Source organism: Falco cherrug, chromosome 3, assembly GCF_023634085.1.
Source record: "Falco cherrug isolate bFalChe1 chromosome 3, bFalChe1.pri, whole genome shotgun sequence".
NCBI classification, from domain to species: Eukaryota; Metazoa; Chordata; class Aves; order Falconiformes; family Falconidae; genus Falco; species Falco cherrug.
Window position 1 is genome coordinate 49395572 of NC_073699.1, and position 21129 is coordinate 49416700.

Here is a 21129-nt window from a genome sequence, read left to right on the forward strand (position 1 = left end):
AGTGATTTTTGAAACCATTCTTGACGTTTAACCTTCAGCTGAATGCTAAGAGTGTCTGCAAGATCAGTGGTGAAGCAGTTCTGTACATGTTGTTCTCAAAGAAACTAAACCCAGGACACTGTTTGAAGCTGACCACCTTTTCTACAAAGTGTGATGCTGCAAGAGGTACTGATTCACGAGCCCCCTCAAAAATCCAGCCTATTGCTCTGCCAGCTCAGGCTCTTGCCAATCACAAGTATTCAGAGTCCCAACCACTTGTGGTTGTGTCATTTGTATATCTTTAATACCCCTCCAGAAAGTACAGTCTCCACATTTTTAGCCTCTTAAAACAGAGGAATAGTTTCTATAGGATGATGTCTGTCACTGTTGCATAACCTTTGGTGGGCTCTTTCCAAGAGAATATTTAAGTTTATGAACGCAGTTATTAGGCAAATGATAGAGTAGCCCTTCCATTTCTGCATGCATAGTTATTCCTCCTTAAACAAGCATGTGATTATAACGTGAAAGTTAAAGTAGTTGATTTAGTAGTCATTTTCATGTAAAATCCATTGTAGATGCGGGGGAAAAAAAAAAGTGATGAAATTCCAGTGCTGGGGAGGTCTATTATTAAATTTTTGAAGGAACAAAATGGATCTTGATAAGTTACTATTTCAAGTGTGTCCCAGGAATCTTTTTATAACACAAAATCCGTGGGTTACTTCAATGGAAAGGATAAAAGCAAACTATTATTCTCATACAATTTTTTGACATAAGTTATGTTTAAATCTATTTTTAGAGACATAAATCAGATGCTTTCTTGTTTTAAAACCAGAGTTAAAAAATCAAGGTTCTCTTACTGAACTGCATTCAATTGTGTATGCAGGGTAGTTAGTTATTCTGTGGTTTTGGTACACTTTTCACTTTTCGTGTGTGTTCATTTGAACAGTAGAAGTAGACAATAAATATGGTAACAGCTACAATGGAATTACTTTCTTTCTTCTGTGTTTCATCCTTTAGAAAATGATTGTGACGAAGGCAGTATGTCTCAGCTTTAGAGCTCTGCCTCTAACTTATGTTTCTATATAGGTTACATAGCATGAAAACAGCAATACCATGTTGCTGTGTGGATAGCTATATGGTTGTGTGATGTTTTGAATGTGCTTAATGTAAAGCCGATAATTCCTGTCACCTGTTTCTGTCTGACTTGAAATTAGTCTTTTCATTAGACCATCTTTGTCTAGGCCTGCTTTTAAAAGAAGTTACACGTCTTGAATACATCCAAAAAGAGTAATTTCCTGCAAGTTATTAGTTTAAGCAGCCTGTGTTTCCTCACTTTACAATAAGTTCTAATTTTGATTTGTGAGTGAACATGTGATTTTTTTTTTTTTTTCAACAGAAGATAAGGGAAGCATGGGACTATACAAGCTACATTTCTGCTGTGGGAGAAGCAAAACCCGCAAATTTTTGAGTAGTTTTAGAACAAATCATGAAGGGAGAACTTGCTGGCTATTGGACTGGAGCATAAAGATAAAAGTAACAATGTTTTACTACACTTATTTATATATAGTTTCTCAGTAAATAGCTGGTACTCATAATTCCACTCACTTCTCTCTATAACCTTTTGGTAGATAGAGGGTGTCAGAGTTGCTTCTCGAGGTGTGTGTTTCACATAGATTAGCCCTTGCAATCTGCAGCTGCTCTGCATCTTTTTCCTTTTCTCCTATTTATGATTTTTCCCCCCACTTTCTACACTGTATGTTTAGCCCTTGTTCTTTTTCATGTTTCCTGATTTCTCATCTCTATTATTTGATACTGTGGGAGAATATGTAGGGTTTTTGTTTGGTGGGGTTTTTTTTGGCTTTGAGGAGATCGCATCATTTGCTACCCCAGAGTCCTGAAATGCGAAAGGAGAGAAGGAGCAGTGCTGTGCCAGGCAGCTAAAGCTCATCTGCTGGTAGTTTGCTTCTGACCTGAAGACTTCACACACTGAGTGCCTCAGTTGATGGCAATTATGAGGAGGAAATGGCTGCTTCCATTTCAGGAAGATATTACAACTATGAAGAGGCAAGCAAAATTTTGCTGTCGTCAAGGTAAAAGTGAAAATTGATAATTCATGGTATTAGCTGCTTGAAAACGCTGCAGTTTTTCTAAGAAATTAATTAGAGTGGAAATGATGTTATTCAGCTTTGAGGTGGAAATTAGCAATATGATACTGATTCTAGAATAATTCTGAAAGTCCTGTGACAGAAATATCTATCGACTTTGAAGAGGGAAGAAACTTTTGGTTGATTTTTGCCACAGCCAAGAGGACAACCTGGGGAAGATCACTGGGTGCAGACTGCTGGCAGGAGCAAGGCCAGCGGTGGCTGTGACCCCAGGGAAAGCCAGCCAGGGCTCCAGGGTCCCAGTGACATCTGCAGAGCAGTGTCTGCTGGTGCGTCTTTCACACCAATGGAAGGATTGTGTGCTGATAGTGTGCATATCACGAATACAGCCATAGCGTGGCTCAGTGTGAGCTGTGCTGCTTTTTGTTTGTGCTGAAGATTATGGATGTTTTCTTTAGGCTTCCTTGTGCTTTACCAATATTATGATGGATCCTCGTTTTCCCAGTATCTCTAGTTTTCTAGCATGGAAAAAGGTTCCCATAATCCTCACTATTCGTAAAATGCAAATATAAGTAGTTAGTCGTCTGATCCTGCATGGGGCTGTATTTCCAGGATACAAGGATGATACCTGGTGTGGTACATAAAGATAGATTAAAAGAATATGTGAAAGTCTCTGACCAGTTCAGAGATTTGAGAAGGCCTTTTCATACTGCTTTGACCAGAGATACTGAAGAAATGCTCAAAGCTTTACTGTATGTGCTAAAAATAAAGGCCAAGACAAGCAAGAGCACCCAGACTGGTGGCTTAGGGATGACCAAAGCTATCCTGGCTGGTTTGTGTTACCTGGGAGGGCAGGGTGGGAAACAGGCACTTGCTTTACGCTTTTACACTTAATTTCTTGTACCATTATCCCTGTTTAGGCTTTGCCATGCTGTTACAAAGTACATCCACCAACTGCAAAGTAACACTCTAGTGGCTTCAGTTGAAGGGTATCTTGATGGTCCCATGTTTGTAACGTTCCACAGTTTGACCATGAAATGTAGGGCTTTGCAGAGGTGTTCAGGCTTCCAGGTGCTCTTTTTCCTTATCCTGAAGCACTGGAGGGAAGATGATGTCCAAAGCCATTGAAGATCTAGGATCTTTAGTCTCAAGTTATTTTGCCAATTTCTGATTTGTTTAACAGAAAACACAGAATAACTGTTAGAAACCTACCTATCTGAAGTTTCTCTAACACCGAAGTGTCAAAGCAGGCAATGGTTAAAAATTTTTAAAATAATGAAATCCATGGTTATTTAAGATGCCAGCTGTTGATACTGTGGCAGTAGCATGATGTGTGCAGGGAGAAAGGTGGTGCTTTCTGATAAGTGTTTACAAATAAAATAATCTCCTGAGAAAATGAAGGTATCTTCAGAGACAGACAAATAGAGGATTAAGTGACTTCAAGACACATGAGAAAGTAAATTAAAAATGCCAGATCTTCCATCCTGCTGCAGGAAAGAATCTCTCTTGCTTTGAGGCCCGGTGATGTGAAATTAAATGAATGTAATTCCTCCTGATAGCAGAGAAGTGCTATTTAAAGGAAAACCTGCAAGTCCAGGCAACAGCAAAATATCAACTATAAACTGAATCTAGTGGAGCAGTCCTAACCATTCAGAGTTTGGAATGTTTTTATAAATGCCAGTTTTTAGGATGTAAAGCTATCTTCTTTTTTTTTTTTTTTTTTCTGGTAGCAGGAATTTGAAGCTTTGCACAACTGTTTCTCGACTCAAAGGAGAAAGGAGCAGAGGTTTTTCTGCTAGGGAAATCAGCGGCAACTGGATGGGTATCCATGAGGAAAGCAGATAGGGTTTTGGTACTATAAATCTGTGAATATCACAGGCATAGTAGTGGGAAATTCCCATGAATTTATGCAACTAATAAAAAACCTGCTGTTGCTTTGAAATAATATTTTTTTTCAAATTAGGAAAAAGTCATCTGTGACAGGAAATATGAGCCAAAAGACAACTGTTGAAATTGCCTTTGATTTTTTGTCATTATTCATGAGAAACCTTATCTTTAGCAAGAATGGTTTCTATTAGTGTCTTGCTGAGACGAACCTTTGACTCCTCTAACATCTGCAATGCCATGGACAAGGTAGTCTATTAATCGATATGGAGTGTTCTGCAAGAATTCAAGAAGTCCTAGATATTAAACACGCCATGGGAGATGTTGCAGGATCATGCAATGGCCAGCTTGGTCAGAAAAATGTTGTTGGAACCTTTCTCCAATATCTTTAAAATAATAAAAGGAACCAGAAACAATCTACAAAGAAATACATATGCCAAAATAAAAATACATTTTGTGAGAAAGGATGCCTTCTGGGATTTTATTAAAAGTAAATAAATTTAAAGGTATTTTTTTAAACATGTATAAGCTAAACCTCTCAATATCTGTACTAGCTAATGTTTGGGGTTTCAACAATATAAAAAAAAAATCTGATCTCACTTAAAATACTTTTTCACGGGTTTATGCTGAATGTATTCTTAAAAATCATTTTGCATCTCTGATAGTTGAGGAAAGTATTGAAAGGGGGGGGAAGGGTGGGCGGGTGTGTGTGTAGAAAAAAATTTGCATCAGCTTTTATGTCTTGGGAAAACTAAAATAATCATATTAAAAATCTTTTGGCATTGTGCTGTGAGACTAAGCAAATGTACATTCATTATAATGAGCTTAAACATCTATTTTGGGAGTTGGCCCTTTAGAGCAGTCTTCCACTACGAGCTATTTAGGTAAAGTGCCTTAAAAACCAAAAACATCCATTGAGCTCTGAAATTCAGCTAGCAAGTATGTTCTTAGAGTACTTTTCATGGTGAGAAAGAATCTCAATTATGGATAAACATGAATATTTTTAATGTAATTCAATAGTGATCTTTCTATTAAAAAATAATTATTTTTTGTTTAGACTGATCTATTTCTATAATGCTGAGTAAAGGCTTTAGAATAACTGTGTATTAAGCCAGTATGAACAATTCTTCCATCTGCTAGAAAAGCTGGAGATGACTTTTCTTGCTGCTGTTCTACTGGGTGTTTTCATATGGGTTTTTGGTTGTTTTTGGTTTGGTTTTTTTTTGGAAATTTTATAGTATTGAAGTCAGCTGATTAGATCACTTAATGTGACCTTAGTTTGACATGCTATAGGCCATATGTTTTCCTTCATTAGGACTGATTTGAACACAACCTGCCTAACTAAAAATAACTTAAAACACAAACTTGTCTTCCACAAGGACACTTGATCTTGGTGTCAAGACTCTAATTCCTAGCTTTTTGTTATGGTGATGAATCCTACTTTCTAAAAATAAGAGCAAAAAACCATGGGCCTGGCTTACTAAATCTTAAAGCATATGGCTTAGTTTCCAGCCCATTTTCTTGTTTGCTGGTCTCTGGCCCAGGGCACATTTGACAGGGCCTGGGGGGTATGTTGCATGCAAAAATGCTTAAGTGACCCTGTGTCTTCTGGGCTATGGGAAGCAGGAAAGCATCTTCCCCTTCTGAAGATACTTGAGTCTTATTCTTCTCTTTGACTGACTCGCATTGATTGATCTCTAGAAGTCTTCAAGAGGTTTGTGGGGTGGGGTTTGGTTTTTTTACCTTTACAAAAATCTAACAAGCAGACTGACCACCCCAACCAAATACGCCTCCAAGGGCAAAGACTCCAGATCTCTCAGGAGGGAACATGTGGTCTGGATCCTGCATCCATTGTGTGTATCTGTGTACATGCTGCTTGGTGTTTGTCCAGTCTTCAGCTCTGTGACTAGAAATCCCCAAGCAGACTGTCTTCCTGAGGGTGGGTATCAAATCATCTCTAGGGCAAATTTGCATTGGCTGAGTGCTCTGTTGCCAGGTGAGAAAATGTCTGAAGGTGCTGTCATTGCGTTGGATGTGTAGACTTCCTACTGAAGTATTTATTTAGAAATATTACTAATATTTTTAAAATTAGTATCCATTACATTCAGAGGCAGTAACCAAAACCAGTGTTGGGCAAGTTAAATACCAATAAAAAGTGCACTGACGCTTACGGTCACGGATGGACACAAAGGTGATTGACAAACCTCCCAGGAGACAATTCCCTCCAAGTCCCATTTAGATGCAATGGCATAATGGTTGGGTGGTGGAAGAGGTGGAGTCAGATCTCCTGAAGAAGGGGCAGGAATTTTGCTTTGCCCCTTTGTTTTGGAGTTTAATGGCTTAACTGTTACAAACAGGACTTTGGGTCGGCATTTTTATATTAAGTTGTGGGGGTTTTGTTTGCCCCTTCTCCCCCCAGCCAGCATCGGTCAACAGTTTGATTTATCTCTAGACTTGCTGATGAGCAAGGTCTCATTGAGGTATTTGTGCTGTCAGCTGCTGGTCTGTAATGACCTTGCTTCTCAAAGGAGTGCTAGGTTATCTTCAGTAAATAAGTAGTTTATAAAAAAAATACTGTTCAGGTCTTAGGCACCAAAAAGAGCCAATTTCAGGTCTCCTGTTAACCAGGCCTGTGATTTAAACCTCTGTACAGGAGGAGGGTAGCACTTTCACAGTTCCTTTGTGAACATTTTTTTGGTTTAGCTTTCCTAAATACCACAGAAATGGAAGTAACTGGTGGATGTGAGTCACTGGGAGAGGTCCCAGGTTTGCCTAGCTGGGTGACTGGAGTGTTGCGTAAAGAAAACCCATCCTGAGATCCCTCATGCTTTTCCTCTGTTCTTCCTTCTGAATGCATGCAGATCTGCTATGTGAGTTGGCTTCTGTGAACTTAGACCTATTTTGTTGTCTGTCTGTCCTTCGGTTGTCAAGTACTTAGCTTGTAACAAAGTCCTTGTGAGAACCTGGGTCCTACTGACAAATCTTGCTTCCACATCCCACACAGGCATCTCATTTGCAGTGAAGCACTGTAATGAGTACGTCTCTGCTAACAGGCTGCTGCTGTCTGAAAGCTGCAGAGACCGAAGGTCAGGCTGGTTTTTAGAGAACAAAGGTCTGGGTTGCTCAGAAGAAAGAATGGTATAATATTTAAAATTACATAAAAAGCAATTCACGCAGCCTCTTGAGGCCTTAGCAAGGGAGAAAACACAAGAGGGATCAAAACAATCAAGGCAGTAACAGTTGAAGATAAATATAACTACTTATACTTCTAACATTTATGTAGACATAATGGTTTAAATATGGTTTTTAAAGGCATTTGTTGTTGGCTCAGTAAACAAAAAACTGATTTGGTTTCTGCTTTTCACACTCCTTCAAAACAGTATTAAACACTTTTCATGCTGGCCTTCTTGAAATGTGATGGGCATGATATGTTGGGTTTGTTGTTTTGGGATTTGGGGTTTGAAGCTGCTGTTAGCCTTTTGATCTTTCTCTGATCTGCTTTTGTTAAATAAAATGATTCCCTAAGCATTTTGATGGCATAGGTAATATCAGGATTCCTTCAAACACAGATGATGTTCCTCTGACAGCTGCTCCTGGAGGCAGAGGCCCCTTGATAGCCGATGAATGCCAAGGTTTCCCACACCTTAGGATTTGTGCTTAAGCAGGACATGATGCCAATGCTGGGAATGAACATTTAAGCTGGGGGCAAGGTACTCTTCCTCTGTGAGCATTTCTTCAGCTGCTGCAGCTGCCAGATGTGGAGAGATCTGCAAGCAAGTTATATCTCCCATGACAGTTGTGCTGTGGGAGGTGGAAACATCCAGTGCCGCCTGAAGGGTTCCCAGGAGTCATGAAAGATAATAAACATGATTTAAAAACCAAAAAAAAAAATCTATTTTCAGATACTAATCCAGCCAGAGAATTTGTCAATAGGGTAGCAATAGCCCTATTTAGCAAGTTATAAACTTCCCTTTTTCCTAAACATCCCAGGCATTATGGAATTTGCAGCTTAAACAGCAGAGAGGAGTGGAGCACAGCTGAAGTATTTGAGGAACTGCATTGCATAGACAAGTAGGGTCATTGCTTATTAAAGCATTTGCAAAACACATTCCACTGAGAAGTAGTTAAACCGCTAGAGCATCTTCCCATGTAAGAAAGGCATCGGGGAGCAGAATGGATAATCATGGAAACTGGCTGCCCAGGCGCATTCCTCGAATGGCTGAACTCATTTTTCATAACTCTGAACTCCCTATCATTGGCTTGTAGGGCAAATTAAATTGGTATTACAGTGTAAGTGATGCCGGAGTTTGCGTCAGAATTTCTTCCTTCCTATGTCCTGCTGTATTTGAGTTCTACGTAGGCTGCTGCCTTGCAAGCATATGTTTGGGTCAGAAATAGTGTGCAGTATACTTTTCCTGAAAATCTTGCTTATAAATAGTACAGGTAGGGAAGATGAACTCAGTTGTCCTCCAGTTCAATGGCGGTTTAAAAACTGGTCTGGCTGTCCTAATAGAATGATGTAATATTGGTATGGTGAGGAGGGGTACAGCCAGGGATTTCAAGTTCATGCACAGAGCCCCTAGGCTACTTCTCTGTGCCCCATCCAACGTGCAGTCAGTGCAGCTGCACAGTCATGACTTTCCCCTCCCATCCCTGTTAGCAATTGCATTTTGAGGGGCCAGAGCACTGGGTGATATATCCTCTAAAGAAGAGGCAAACTATGTGGGAAGCTTCCCTCCCCATCACTTCCTAGGAAAACTGTGCAGCTACATACGTGCAGTGCAGGTGCTTTCTCTGCACCTTTGATGGCAGATGTTAATAGTCGTGCAGAAGTGTGTCCTGTTGATGGAGATGAAAATGAGAGGTTTTCTCTGCAAGAAAGGCAAAACAGGTACGAAAGTTTCTCAGAGGTCTTTGGTGAGCTGGAACCACAAATCCCTTCAGAAAGCTGCAGGTACTGCTCTGAGGGCAATAAGCAAGTTAGAAAGGTTTTGTTCTATTTGTCGTGTCACCATACGTGGGATACATCCATACTCTGTACTCTCCACTACTAACCATTTAACAACGTACAGAAAGCCAACTGACAGGCTAAATGGAGAATTCCAGTGTGTCATCACTTAAAAGCTGCTTTGAATAATGCTTGCACACAACAATGAGTAAAACCTGCAGGTAAATCGATGAATGCTGTAACTGAAGGTGAACAATAAAGTGGATATCCTAGCTGTCATTGGCCAGTTCCTTAGCGGGATGTGCAGATTTAAGAATAACTAATCCTAAATCAGCATCCACTTCCGCAAGGCTGAGTGCTGATAAATGTCACATGCTGTTGTATTAAGTGTAGAAAATTTGTTTTTCTGGCTCTAAGGCTAAATGCTGTTAGCCCAAATGAGCTATCAAGTTGATATGATAAAGGCCCTGTTAAATATTCATACAAAATTAAATTAAATACGCATGTGCCGCTTGCTCTACAAAGAACATATGGGAAAATATGACTAATACCTAACAGCAAAGATTAGTTTACTTGTCAGTTCATGATCATGATATAGATGGAATTTCCTTCCATAAAAACAGCATGACAAAGAGTTCATGAATATTTTCATCAGTAGCTAATGTTTCCATTCCCAGAGGAGAGCTCTAAGCCCACAAACAAGAAAGGCTGCTACGTTTAATATTCAAGGGAATGTCATCACAAAATGTAAACTGTCTGCAAGAAACTTTCAGCTTTCGTAGTTTTATCGCATTAGAGACAAGTGCATCACAGCTGTGAAATGCATCATAGCACAGACATGACCCATACTTATAAAAATATTTGACTAATATAGCATTTTATTATGTTAGAAATCTGTGCTGCAACAGTGCAGGGCTGGGCTTTGCTGAGAGCAATGAGAGTTTGTAGGTGGAGGGCAGCGTTGTGTTTCCATTCTGTTATCATTTTCAGGTGAAAGGTGCAGATTTTACACTGCTACAAGTGTAAAATGTGGGGACATATTTTCAGAGGACAGCATGATGAATTTATGTTCCTTCACTGTCTGACATTTAAGTTTGTTCATAAATGCAGTAGATTAAATTACAGGTTAGTAACGTGTACATACAGCGTATATACATTTACAATATGGCTATATCATAGAAATTATTGGCCTTGTTTAATACTTTAAAAACAATTATCTCCTAGAATAATGATAGTCCTCATAAGTGAATAGGAATTAGTTAAAATACAATCTGACTGTGAGGCCTCGTGTTAAATGGTTTATGCGCCGAGCCAACTTGAAATTGCAATATCAATTATTTGAAGCTACATTATCTTCTGCCAAAATTAAACCTATGCATAGTTTTGGTCATTCACATGTACCTTTCTGAGCCTTTTTATCCCTTATTCTTGAAACTGGGAGGGATAGGCAAACAAAATTGGAAGGAATATTACCCAAATATGGGTAATAAAAAAAGTAGTGCTGTATCAGGTCTGCAGAAACAAACGCATTAGGATAAAGTAGCCCTAATAGCGAATGGAGAGGAATGGTGAGGCTAAACCTGGAAAAATATTCTTAAAAGTGGATACTTAGCAGAATGAGTTAGAGATGTCACAGGTGGGGGGAACGTTTTCCAAAATGTATTATGGGAAAAAACTTGCAGCCTTCAAAATGTGATAATTAGGAAGTCAACAAGTTTCTATAAAGGGAAAAAATCCACAACCATCTAGAAATATTTTTATTTTCAGTTGAGTCCTGTGACACCTTTTCCACAGAAGGAGTACAGAAATTCAGGAAGTTCTTATTATAGCTGTTGAGCAAACCCAAATGGGCAAACACTTACTTTTTTCCAAGCACATGCAAGTTCTGAAGGCAAACAGCAGAGTTCTAAGAAAATGAGGTAAGTTATGGGATCACAGACATTTACTTCTAAGGAAGACTTAAAGAGCATTTTACTACATTTCTATTGTTTATATTATTTTAGCATCTCTACTTAAGAGACAGCTGGCCTATGTCTGTAGACCATGTACGAAATTCTTCTGTTTGACGTGCAGTGTGGTCCAAGAAGCAGCAAGCACGTATCTGGAGTGGGATAGTGAGTGATGTCTCTCAGTGCCTGAAAGCATACTGTGGAAAGCAAGGAGTCTCTGGCTCCGTGCCTTCGTGATGCTCTGTGCTTAGGGTACATGTGGGGGCAAACCCTGTGATGCATTACAGAGGGAATCCGTGGTACCGGACACGCACGCAGCGTGCAGTGCGTTGTTGCGTGGGCAGTTACACCCCTGAGGCTCACTGATCACGGTGTGCCTGTTTGTCCAGGTTTCCCAGACGTCCAGTGTCCTATGCTACTGGACATCAGGAAATGCTAGCTGGTTGTTACTACAAGAAATACTGTATCCCTCCAAGTAATAAATTTCTTAGTATTTTGCCCTCAAGTACCACTGAGAGAGCAGTTTGTTCTACTTTTCTGTAGAACCTGAGGGCAGTTCCACATAATATTGCGTGAATAGACAAGGCTACTGGATGAAAAATGTCTTCAGTTTATTGGGGTGAAAACAAGAAGGAAGTGGAAAGAAGAAGTGGGATGTTGCGGAAGGAAGATACTTACAAGGGAAGATACACATGTAAAGCAGCAAATGGAGTGCAGTGTTATGCTAGGAACTTCTCTGTCCCTGCAGATGTTTGGAAAGATACCACAAAAGCAGGGGCAATCGGTCTGTCTTTCCAACATGCCTTATAAGAGAGGAAACTTTGGCTTGTTTAGGGGATAGCCAGGCAAAGATCTACTGAGAAACTGCCACGGTGCCCAGGAAAGCAGTTGCTTTTCAAAGAAAATGCCCTGAAAGGTCAGAAGTACAGATAATTCTGTCAACAGGCCTATGTGGCCAAGGAAGGAGCTTTTTGGTGAACCAAAATGCAAGAGGGGAGCACGTAAAAAGGGGGAACCATGAGAGGCTGCAAAGGTGTAGTATAGAAGCATTGCTTGGACATGTAGATATGAAATTGGGAAGGCCAAAGTCCAGCTGGAGCTAAGAGTAGTAAGGAACATAAAGGAAGCATTTTACAAGTTTGCTCACGGAGCTCAGGGAAAATGTGGGCTTTGGGTGAATGGTGGGAGACAACTGAGGGATGGATGATACAGAGAAGACAAGTACTCAACACATATTTTTTTTTTTTTTCCCTCCTTCCCCCTCAGTCTTCACACAAAAAACAAACCTGTCGCAGTTTGTGAAGAAGACGGAGAGCCATTACTGAGAGTAACAGGTGACAGAGGATGGAAGGCAAATGGAAAAGGTAAATGGAGGATCAGGGGAGATTCAGGCTGCTTCATCCCTGTTCCTGGAAACATCGTGGACCATATGCCTCACATGATGATGCAGAGCATACCCTCAGCAGATTTGTGGATGACACTGAGTTAGAATGGACCTTGGGTTAACTGAGGCTTGGGCTAAAAACCCTCATGAGTTTCATCTGGGAGATGTGCAAAGCTGCTCCCCCAGAGGTATAAATCCACACAGCACAGTCTGTGGCCTGGCCATCTGAACAGCAGCTCTGATTAAAAAGGACCGGGTGTTACAGCAGAAACCTGTCTGAACATGAGCCCACAGTGGCCTCTAATCGCTAGTAAGGCAAAACCCATGCTGGGCTGTGTTGGCAGAAACATGGCCAGCAGAAGGTTTTATTCTGTCTGCTTGGTGTTGCTGAGGCTGCTCTAGTGTGTCCTCTTCTGGGTCCCTGGGTTTGAGAAGGATGTTGGACTGAAAGAAGGTCTAGCAGAGAGCTACCAAGATAGTCAGAGGTACCTGACCTGTGGGGAGGGGCTAAGGGACTATGGCAGGGAGGGGTTAGCGGCAGCATACAGCTACTGGAGAGCAGGATAAGGGGGGATTCAGTAGCAGCCTCAGGTTACTTCAAGGGGAGTTACAAGCACAGTAAAGCCAAGCTTTTTTGGGTAGTGGAACATGATAAAGCGTGGGACAAATCATAACTTAGGGATTTCAGAGTGGCCTTTCTTGGCTAGGAGGGTGGTGCAGCACTTTAGTAGGTTGCCAGAAAGAGCTGGGATCAGCATTCTTGGAGGCTTTCAGAACTCTGCTGGACAAAGCTATGGCTGACCTGCTCTAGTGCTGGAGACTTTCCTACCACTCAATCAGGAGGCTGGACTGGATGGCCTCCAGAGGTGGCTTCCAACCAGTGCTTCTATGATCCTATGAATCTGATGAGGTTTCATATATTTTTTATACATACGACTATATAGCAGCTATAATTTTCACAGTTAAAACTAAAGGAAAACAAAACAAGACTATAATCCTTCTGATTCAGAAGATGTCAGCCATCAGTAATAGAGATGTTAGCAGACTCTCATAGGATTAGAGATGCATTTGCTCCCTCGGACACGTTATGTATCGGATGCACACTTTCAAATGTGTGAGGGAAACTGCTGGTCCTCACAGGCTCTGGCTTACTGACTGAGTAGCAATGCCTGTGTCAACTTCTAGTATGGTCATGTCACTTTAGCAGAACTTACAGATTCTTCTGTGGAGCCATGTAACTTCCAAGCTATACTGCAAGCACATATAGGACACACCTTTGGTTCCAATAAGGACATGGATTTAGTTACAATGGTATTAAAACATCAGAAAAGGAAATACTTATTTAATGTGTGAAAATAACCGTCATGAAAAGAAACAACAATCATGAACAGAATGATAATCCCTGAGTATTTCTGTCCAGGTTGCTAAGTGAAATCTATTTTCTCTGTCTCAGTTTGGAGATATTTTGTTGTTAAAAGGTGTGGTATGTTACTGAGCAACAAGGCCCCAAATAAGAACACGAAAGAATAGAGCAGAATCACATTAAGGCAGTTAGTATGTATTAATGTATCATAGATTAATATCTTGTTCAAAATCACATGATTGTAGTGGATTTGGTTATTTACAATTAATGACCGCTTGAGGGCTAAGGACTTGATTTTTTTACATATGAGAAGGGTGCTGCCTTTTGCCCTTTTGAGCAGCAAGAATGATCTACGTCCACTGCACTTTGGTCTGTTTTATAAACCCTGGGCACATACACTTGAAATACACGTTATTTAAGGAATCTATGTTGTTGAAGCATCTGTTGAGAAAAAGCAGAAACTAGATCTAAATGCTTTTTCTGCACTTCCTAGCCTAAACGTATAGACTGTTGTCTTTGTTGAGCAACAACATCTGTTACTCTGGAAAAACAGATGTGTGAAGTATACTGCCAGTCGAGAAATATCAAAAAGGTGAAGAGTCTTCAGCAGCTTTAGAGGCAGCAAGGAAATTGGAAGAGAAGGCAGATGCGGTATGTGCTTGTGAACAGGCCATGCAAAAGAGGAAAAAAAGATATCATGTGAATTGTTTACTTTGGAACAATAAAGAAAAGCTCCAGGAAGAAAAGTACAATATTCTGAGGGTCTGTTCATACTTTTGTTTTATTTAATCACATTCCTTATTTATAACAGAGTTGATGACTTAGGGGTTTCCCAGGAATCCTTTCATAGTTCTGGACACTGATTTACACAATCTCGTGCGTTTGCTATTGGGGGACGGTGGATTAGTTAAACAATAGCTGGATATAATTCTTGGCCATGTTATAACAATTCATGAGATGAAAGTCTGGCTCCAGGAGATCAAATAGGAGTTCTTTATTTTATATCAGGACTTTACCCTGTTTTTTCATTTTTTTTTCACAGCTTGATCAGAGCAGAGGAAAAAAGAAAAGTCTGCAGGTATGCTGGCTGTTTTGTAATGGCATTAGAACTGAGAACTCCTAGGTCTTGTAATGTTTTGATTTTGGTTTTTTTTTTAAAGCCTTGAACCATGGAATTTAATGCTTCATGTATATGTGTAGGCTTGGAAAAATAGTTTGACTAAATGTTCTAATTTCAGAAGACAAATAGATTGAAAGTTAATGATTTTTTGAAAAATTCTTATGTTTTTCAGTCTATGAAGTGATGCTTTGGGATGTGACCTGTAGTACTGGAATGCTTGGATTAGCCAGTCTTGGATCTCCCCAGGTTTCTCAAATCCTGATGTATTTCAAAACAACCTTCTTGATGCTGCAAAAGTTGGTTAGAGATCTTTGCCCTTTCTGTCCAAGTCTAGCGTTAAAAAAGCAGTGCTGAGAAACAACTATTAAATAGAAAAGTATAGTTCAGACAATACATTTGAACTTCTAAAATTTTTGCTCCATTCTGTGTTTTCCCTGAACATTTGCTTTTCCCTTTGCAGTGTTCAAAAATTATGGAAATTGGGAGATATTCTGGTAGTATTTCTTTCTTGTGGAGAAGGATTCATCTCCTGACCCTTATATCATGCTCTGTGTCTTTGAGAGCATTATAGTCTCAAGGTTGCAAACGAAGACAAATGCAGGCAACAGTTGTTTTGCTTCTGGGCACCTTGAAGGGGGTTAGCAGAAAAGCTAAAAGTAGAACTGAGCAGGCATATGGGAAATACCATCATGGATTAGGTCCAAAACCCACCTAATCCCATACCATGTCTCCAGAAATGATTAGCGTCATATTTCAGATTAAAATGGGATTATGTAGCCTTTGCTTGTCTACTAACATTTGAAGGGTAATTCTGAATTGAAATCATTTTAAATTGGCTTAGATCCTGAAGCCTGTGGTTTAATGTCTTTTGCACTGGATCAGTTGTAATGAATTATGACACTGTGTACGTTCCTATCATCCACAGAAATGACTGCTGTCTCCTTGAACTTTGCAGATTTCTTGACCTTCACAGCTTTTCATGGCAGTATGTTATCAACACTTTAATTGCACTTAGGATGAAAAGAGCTTTGGAAATCTGCTTTGTTACTGTGTTAACAGGGAAGGAGCACAGAAATTTCTTGTATACATTCTCGGAGCACTGGTTACTTCTATGATAGCTCTTCTGTATGCTGTTATGACAGCACCGAGTTCTCATATCCCTTTCAGGCTACTTTTTACAATTTCACTTAATATGATTGAGAGGGGGGGGGTTGTGTGTTTTATCATTCTCAGGGCATCTCTTAGACTTCCTGTGTTTGGCCCTGACACTGATGTTCAGAACTGCCTATGGCAGGAGTAATGTGTTAAGCAAGAAACGCCGAAGACAGTAAATTCAGATAAACTTCAAAGGCAGAGTTGGCTAATTGGGGTGAAGAGCAGCAAAGAAAATCTTGAAAAGAGAGAGATGGGAGAGAGTGAGGCAATTTTATCATTAACAAAAACAGTGAGAAGAGCTCAGAGGAAGGATGTCTCAGGTGCTGGGAGGGACAGAGCAAGCAGAAAAGTTTGCAGCCACCCCACCCCCACCCCCCCCCCCCCAAGGATGAAATACTGAAATGTCTGAGAAGAAACTACCATAAAGTGTGATGTTGAAGTAAGTTTTCATGTTTCCCTTTCTTCCTCCTATAACTCTTTACAATTCTGTAATGAAAAAATTATCCTCTAGTTTTCAAAGAGTCAATAAACACTACAAATACTGTAGTTTTACACTGTCAACGTAGTGCCAGGTGACTACAGATCACCAGTTTTCAGAGCATTGTTAAAATCAATAGTAATTACAGATTCCTGTTCTAACCCATAGCCCTGCTGCAACCACATATTAATTCATGATTTTGCTATCCTTTTGCCCCAGTCAATCAACTGAAATTTTTTATTGACGTTCAGACACTCGCCGTGGTGGCCAGGTACGTAGGAGGGCCTGAGACAGGGGAGAGGAGTTCAGGGGAAAAATTCATGGTACCAAGCAAAGCTTTGGATTACAGAAGATGAAAGCAGATGTGGGAAATAGAGGAGTGAAAAAATTTAGATGTGGACAACATCGTGTTTCCTTGGGAAAGGTTGTGGGGTGAGACACAGCGATCAGGTGCAGCAGCAGCAAGACCCACCTGAAGCCAGTGTGACACCTGGCAAGCCATGCTGCTGGGGATGCTGCTTGTGACGATGCTGAGGCAGTTCATGTGGGGGCTGGTCGAGGTACCAGCTGGGATGGGCAGAGCATTCTGTCAGTCGGCCGCAGCACAACCACACACAATCCTGCACCACCCAGGGCTGTGATTTCCAACCACAGTTGAGCATGTATTGCTGCTTCTTGTATAATAGTCGCAGCAAAGAGGCCGGTTGTATGCCTGATAATGTTTCTGCCTCTTTCAGAGGATCACACGTGGGTACCTTGAATACCTGAAATTGGTATTTAGAACATGTCAGGTTGCTTTTAATCATTTCTTTACTCTTTCGCAGTAGGAGAAAGCTATTCTCAGCAATCCATTTGCTGTGTCTGAAACACCAGTCCTGCCTGTCAAATGAGAGTAATTGCTTTGGGATGCTGATTGCTTTGCAGTTGCATTGTTATCAGCCAGGTGGGTGATGCCTTAGTGCCCAGCTGTGTGATGCTGTGTTGTGCCTGTGGGTGGGAGCCGCCTGTCTCAGGGCCCGCTGTAGAACGATATACAGGGAGTGAATATTCACAGATTTTCTTGACACAAAGTGCGGTGACCAAGTGGAATTACTAAGCAGCAAGTATAATGCAAAAGATAGTATACACAAAGTATAATAAAATTGCATTGCTTACTGCAGATATGTCTGTACATGAGGGTACCAATATAACTGCTGGCTCAGGAAGTCACTAAACCTTGGTGTGTTGGAAACCGGGCATAAACACTGTTGACACTTAAACTTCTTCCCTTTGCTTTTGTTCTTCACCATCATAAGAACTAGTTGGAGCAGAGCACCTGAACTAAGGACTTTTGTCTGGATCATATGGCCCTTTCCTATTTTCTTAGCCTGAGGAGGTGGGAGGTTTGCAGGAGTTTAATTTTTGGCACACAACAGTTCAAGAATTATCATTGGTTACTCCAATTTTTCACAAGTGTTCCATCAGCTAAGTGCCATAAACTAAGTTGAACAAACCAACCAACCAGCCAAACCCTCACACAACCCCCCCAAATCACACTGCAAACCTATGGTTGCGACAGTACATGAAGTATCTTCTCACTTGTGTTGCAGTGACAATACTGGCACAAAAGCAACTGCTTATCCGACAGTACAGGATCCAGCAGTGTTTTGAAAGTGTGAAGGAATCTGTGAAAAATAGAACTAGGTACCTAAAGTATGCAATTTTTCTGTTACCCAGTCAGGTGCCACACTTTATCTGGAAATAATTCAGTACCAAGCATTTAAAGAGGAAACTTTTTTTTCTCCTTTTAGTATCCCTTCAAAAAAAGAAGGGGCAGGGGGGAAGGAAATTGTTTAAACAGTAAATTAAAGCAAAGTGGGGTGGTGTTTTTTCTCTGATCTATTGCTTTTATGGCATTTTCCAGATGACTCTCAGTGTGAAAATTACTGCATCCATATGTTCATCAAATGTCTTCCTTTTACTTCTGTCAGTCCTAGGGCAGCTAGAGCAATGGCACATCAGTGGTGTATTCAGGACTTTCGGACAAATGTAGGTTGGATTCTGTAAGGCTCCAGGCAGCAATGAGAAGGGCTAAGTTTATGTCTGTCCAGTGAAACCAGCGTAAGCCAAAGGTTCTCATATCATCAACTGAGAAAGCCTTGAAGTTGACATTACACATGACTATGTTCCCTAAATCTCCAAAGAAAGAGGATATGGATCTTGACTTCTAGGGTTGTTGGTTTGTTGTTGTTTTTAGTCTTTGGGTGGGTTTTTTTGTTGGTTTTAGGTTTGTTTGGGTTTTTCTTAAGTCTAAAAACTTTTGGGCTGATATTAGAGAAGGGTAATGTTAGTAATGTTATATGGAGAGAATGGACTTATATTAAGCAGAGTTTTTTCTTGAGGTAGGACTGAGTTATAGGAAAGCTTTGTAATCTCTTGTTCCTCTCAGTTATGCTGATTCTTCAACACGTGGAGATCACTGCTGAGGTGTGGCAAACTGAATGATGAAATTGTTGGATGATAAATGCTGGTATACCAATTCACCAGTTAGAACTGGTGGAATTGTTCTTTACACACAAAACACATAAGAAAGCCCTTTTTTTATTAATTTGTGATTATTTTTTAAATAAGTTTTATTCTGATGTCTCTGAATATTGTTTGCATGTTAGATGATGTGGGCAGATTTTCAGCCCTTGGGCATTTGCAGACTCTTACCCCAGGGAGGCAGAAGGAACTGCGGTGGGGAGCTCAGACAGATGCTGCAGCATGGAGGCAGGACCAGAAACTGTACTTGGCTTTCCTCCTGCAAACATGGGCAGTATCTTACTGTCCAAAAAGCTGTTACAATTTAGTAGTGATGAGAGGAATAGGGCTTGATTTCCACCTGCCTGTCTTGGGAATGTAAAGTGACAAGGGGCTGAAGCACGTGGCAGGGGACAAAGTGGCCTAAGGTGGTCCTACTGATCACAGGGGTGAAACCAGAGAGCGTTCATTCAGCTGAGGGGCAACTTTCAAGTAGACCATGTGCACTGTTTCTCCCTGCTTGATGTCAAACATAGCAGCGATTTGCTCTAGTGGCCCATTGCTAGGATATGTGGTAGCCTCCCTTGCAGAACCCTAGGAACTGCTCTGCACAGTGCCTGTCTCTGTGTGTGTGCACACAGACACACCCCCCCCCCCCCCCCAAATGGTGTTCAGAAGGGCCAAATGCAAGGCAGTAAGCACTGGCTGGTTTTGCGCTATTTAAGGTTGGCAGCTGCCCAACAAATCCAGACTTGTTGCTGGAAGCAGTGGGATGGGGAGATGAGCACTGCAAAGACTGGGACCAGGTGAAGGCTTGTACCCAGCAGCCCAGCATGAACTCGGAGCTCAGGCTGACAGAATGGTGGGAGTCAAATTGGGAATGAGCTGTGGATGAGGACTAGCGGGTAACCAAGTTTAACCTTAATTACAGGTGGAGACAGCAGGATGGAGAAGCTTCAGTTCTTGCAGTAAAGTGTATTCAGGAAAGCTTTTGGAAGAGAAACACAAAGACAAATCCCAAGAAGCTCTATGCATCCTTTTCCCCATTCCTGCAATCTTACCTCTGGTGTAGGTATAGTCTGACCAGTGGTGCTCGCAAATGGGACCTGCTACTAACAGAGGACTCAGACCGCAGAGAAATTTCCTTTGATATTTGCATGCGACATAGCTTACTTCACTTAGTGTGATGAATTTGTTGCATTTGAATGGGATTTATCTTTGCCTTGATTAAAATCTTCATGCTTTGTTTTTCACTTAGACCTGCAGAGGACAGCAAACAAACAGGCTGGAACAAGGAGGAAACTGGTCTGTAACTACTATGGAGAGAGTCCCTGGGTCATACTGCTGATGCTAATTTTAAAATATCACTACTCTCTTTAAATATTTATGTAAGATTATATTTTTGCACAGTCAAGTATTCTTTTGTCTTAGTTATTGAAGTTATGGGGTATATATGGCTTCTGACATTCACACAAGCAACTACTGAAACGCCAGCAACCCGCTTAAGATGTGGGTCTGTGTTAGTGACCTTCTGGTTTCTCTGCAGATTCTACTAAAATTAATTCTGGACCACAAGGGGCTTTTGAGGGAAAGGCATTTGAATAGGTTTTTCTATTTTTTCCCTGTGGGTGTATTTCTATCTAGATTGTGGACCAGTTTATGCAAATAGAGATATCGGTATCTGCCAGAAACTATTAAAATCTAAAGGACTTAGCAGTATCTGCAAGAATGTTCATATTTTTATACTTCCCAGTAATATAAACCTAAACTTTATGGTAACTTGAAAGAAAACAAGCTTAGAACAATTCTCTGTTAAGTTGCCTCCACCATTTAACACAGGGCAAACCATTCCCTCTGAGTGAGCCCAACTTTTTAGAAAAAACAACACAAATGAAAATAACTGTGTAATTGTTTGAGAACTGAATCGGAAATAGAGCCTATACTTCTGTATAGTATATATATATATGCAGTTTGATTAAGTGTTTAATATCTTTCCTTAGCTGCTTGCCTCTTTACTTGCTGTGATACAGCATTTTCTGTGGAACTGTTCAAGTTCTTCCATAAGTGCAGTGCAGATCTGATGCTTAAGCTTTGTGATTTACAAATGAACTGGCAAAACAGCAAGTAGGCAACCTCTGATTATTACCTTCTGGGCACTGCAGATGGTGTTCCAGAAGCTTGTGGGTTTTTTTGCTCACCTTTAAATAGCGATTTAAGACTTCTTTATATTTATACAAAGGCTAGAATTAAACCTCTGTTAGT